Consider the following 4,033-nt stretch of genomic DNA (forward strand, 5'->3'; position numbering starts at 1 on the left):
GGGGGTTGGGGAATGGTGATGGTGAAAGCATCCTTGTTTAGCCGTTAGGAGATAAAATACGTTTTTTTAAGTTTCTGGTTGTGTGATTGATTAGCAATGTAGCAAGGGGCAAAATTTGTACCCCTCTTTATTTTCTTCATCATACGTAAAAGAAGAATATACCTTATGAGGACGTAAGGGGCTTAAGCTGTTGCTCATAAAGTTGATGGCGCAAATCAAAGCTGGTGTTTGCTCTCGTTCTAAGCACTGCGTGATGACTTCTCAGGATCTGTACGGAAACGAATTCCAATGAGCCCGGAGCCGGCTCTGAACTGCGGTGTGCCCGGGGAGGTGTGATTCAGAGTGATGAGTAACTTAGGAGAAAGCTTCGCCTTCATCCCCGGCTCCTGGGGTGGATTTTCCTGGGGGTGGGGGAGGTATGTGGCAATCATGATTTTTTTTTTTTTTTGTCCTCCAACATGGATTCATCTCGGGGTTTGAAATTCCGCAAGGGTTTTGATTTGGTTTTTAAGTCGTCTTGTGGCGGGTCTCAGTGTTCCTCTCCTGTTCAGGCCGATGGATCCTCACCACCCGCTTGCACGGCTTTTGATGTTCCATGGTGGAGGAGGAATGATGCTGGTCCAGGGAACGTGCCGACTGCTCTGGGATGCCGGTGCTCGCCAGGGTCACACTCCAGGATGGGGTGCAAGGCTGGTCCGGGGGTCCTGGTGCTGAGCTGAAGGAGGCTCTGCCTCCTGCCCTGGCACAAGCTCCTCCACCAGCTGCAGCTTGTCCTGCGTGGCCGCAGGCTCCTCCTTGTTGGAAGGGTGCCGCCGGGTAACGCCGGAGAGCAAGGTCCCAGTCGGCTGTGGGTGCGAAGCACAGCTGGGTTTGGGGTGGAGGGGTTGTTCCTGCCAAGGTTGGGATCTCTGCTGCTTCGCGATTCTCAAAGCACGGCATCTCCAGCCGTGTGAGGAAGAGCAGCCCCTGTGCGGGCTCCGAGCTACCTTTCCGCCAGGTATTTGGGCGCTGGGCTAATGCGAGCAGCAGAAGTCCTTGGTGGGCTTGGTGTCGTAACACCTTGTTGAGGTTTTTTTAGCCTTGGGCTGGGATAGTTTTCTGCAGTAACATCTCACTCTGCGTTAGGGACTGAGAACTCTTCTTCGTCACCAAGGGCGCAGGTGATCTGGTGACGACGGATTTATCACTGGTAGCTGTGTCCTCCAAAAGCACCCAAGCTTTCTAACAGTCAGCATAGCTGCTTGCTCTGTTCTCTGTGTAGGCAAGTGTGTTTTAATAGGAAGAGATTCGGATTTTGGTTGTCGCTGCTTCTCCTGCTTTTTATTTTTCTGGTGTTGCTGCTAGGAAGGCTCTTGGGCACTTTATAAGTAGTGGGTTTGATCCCCTGGCATTCTGATTTTTAAGAATTAATCTTTAGGCTTTTTGCATTTAGTGAAAGTTAAGTCTATGATAAAGATGTGACTTAACTTGTAAGAGCAAGAGTAGGGTTTTCTAAATAAGATACTAAATCTGCTGTGTTGAACACAATGTTCTTTAAAATACAAGTGCTTGAAATTCAGCTCTGACACTGGAATTTGCTCTTCCAGAGTGAATCTTGTCTGACTTACGTTTATTCCCCACTTGTGGTAGTGCTGTCTGATAGTGAAAGAGCAGTGTATGTAGTTGGGAACAGCAAGTTTATCATGTTGGGGTTACTTGGTTTTAGCCGCAGTCTGTTGGAGGGTGAACAGCTGCTTAATACCCATCTAGATGTTATGCAGAAGTGTTAATCTTTAAACAGCACTCCTTGCTCTGGTAATGTTTTGTGGAAGTTTACTGAGCCATTGCTTAAAAAAAAATAAAAATAAAAATCTTAGAATCATAGAATTGTTCAGGTTGGAAAAGACCTTTAAGATGATCAAGTCCAACTGTTGACCTAACCCTGCCATCCCACCACTAAACCCTGTCCCTAAGCACCTCGTCTGCACGTCTTTTAAATACCTCCAGGGATGGGGACTCGACCACTTCCTTGGGCAGCCCGTTCTAGTACCTGACAACCCTTTCCATTCATCCAGTTAAAAGTGGAGAAAAAGGTTTGTTTCAGTGAGTCCCTGAGGGCGGCTGCTGCTCCGTGCTGGGGAACTGCGCATCCCCGTTTGCTGTCAGGTTATAAATAAGTCAAGAGGATGCATCTCCTCCCAGGCTCCCCCCTCCAACAGGCTCGAGTTCCAAAGAGCAGTGGCTGTGGTCAATGCTTAAACGTGTGTATGGGAGCGGAGGGATTGCTGTTGGAAAGGGAGGAAGAGTAGTATCACAGAAATGTAGAAATACGGCAAAATGTTTGCTGGGGGAGCGAGAAGCTTGGAGGGCGATCCCTTTGCTCTGTCTTGGGATTGTGAGACGAATTAACCACGTAACGTGTGGGTGGCATTTTGGAGAAGCAAATTAATAGCCCTTTTATTGCTGGGGCAATTTCCATGGAAATGTTTCGTGAAAAAGTTTGCTTCTTTGAACCCCCTTCATAAACCACAGCAGCAATGTCCTTTGGGCTTGTGGATGAGAAAGCTCCTGGTGTAGGGAGCCCTCTGCTATGTTTTTCCCCATAAATCAGAAATCTATTTTCTGTTTTCTAAATCCAAATTTATTATTTAGTTATAAACCCTCCCTTATGTTTGTGGGTCCCCTCCCTTTTTTCCTACTTCTGGGAACAAAATAATAAATAGGACTTTCAGAAAGCTGTGGCAGGGCCACCGCAGCATGGGCAGATCCCAAGGTGGGGAACGATGTCCGACTCCTTGTGTCAGTGCCCACACCATGGATCAGGGGAAGTGTTCAGGTAGCTTAAGGTGCTTAATTGGATTAAATCAGATTAGACAGAGGGAAGAGGAAGCTTCACTTATGAACAACGATCTCTCGATTATAACATTTTTTCCTCCAGGGGGGAGAGCTATAGCATTGCTGTTGGAGCCTCTTGATGTGGGCTGATATAATCCTGAGAAGGTGGGATGGAGAGAAACTGCTGCGCAGTGAATGCAGGCAGGGGATAAATAGGCAAAAACCCAACAAACCCCCTTATTCTGGTGGTTTTAGGCAAAAACCCCAAACCACCCCTTATTCTGGTGGTTTATAGGCAAAAACCCAACAAAACCCCTTATTCTAGTGGTTTAAACACATGCATGGATTTCTCCTGCCACAGTTCTACAAAGTGTTGCTTCCTTTAGTGTTTTTTCCCTGGTATTTCTGATACGCTTGAAAGTAAAACAAAGTTAAGATTCATTCTTATCCCATTTCTTCATTTTCCAGATACTCAGTAGGGTGGGAGGGATAGGGGGCTTGAAAGCACCCTAAAAGTTGGGTGGGGGAACAGTTAATGCTGGAATTGCAGAGGTGCTTGGTTTCTTCCTTCTGCAAGGATTAGACTGGAGCAGTGATGGAATGAGACTCTAATGTTTTAGGTATATTGGGTTCTTTAAGTTCTAGTCTGTGCTTGGAGCCTGTAGTCTGGGAAAGTGTTGTGGGAGAGTCTTGCCTTTCCCCCTGAAGAGCAGCAGCGGTGCCCGGCCGCTGGCCACCCCTTGGTTTCTCTTGGAGATGTTAGGCTGATGTGATGTGTTCTCTGGAGGTTGTGAAGGACCCAGAGTTCCCTTCTGCGCACGCATACCATCATCTGAGTCCTGACGTAACAGCGGTGTCAGAGTGTATGGGTAATAAAATAGCATTTTCTTCTGTTTTTCTTCTGTTTTACAGAGATGCTGCAGTTTGTCAGTAACCAGGCAGGGGACTTCCCAGATCTGTTTTCGGATCACTTGTGTGGCACATCCCAGGGCAGCGGTGGCAGCGGCAGCAGCGACGGCCCCTCTCCTTCAGCCCCGGCCCCCGCTCCAGCCTCAGCTCCAGCAGCAGGCCGTGATGATCACACCAACGTTCAGCTCTGCTCCCCAGACCAGGATTATCCAGCAACCGGTGATCTACCAGAACGCGGCCACGAGTTTCCAAGGTAGCAATCGGGGTGCTCGGGCTATGGGTGTGCCTGCTGCACTCGCGATAAGTGGTG

Source organism: Egretta garzetta, unplaced genomic scaffold, assembly GCF_000687185.1.
Source record: "Egretta garzetta isolate BGI_Z169 unplaced genomic scaffold, ASM68718v1 scaffold51, whole genome shotgun sequence".
NCBI lineage: Eukaryota > Metazoa > Chordata > Aves > Pelecaniformes > Ardeidae > Egretta > Egretta garzetta.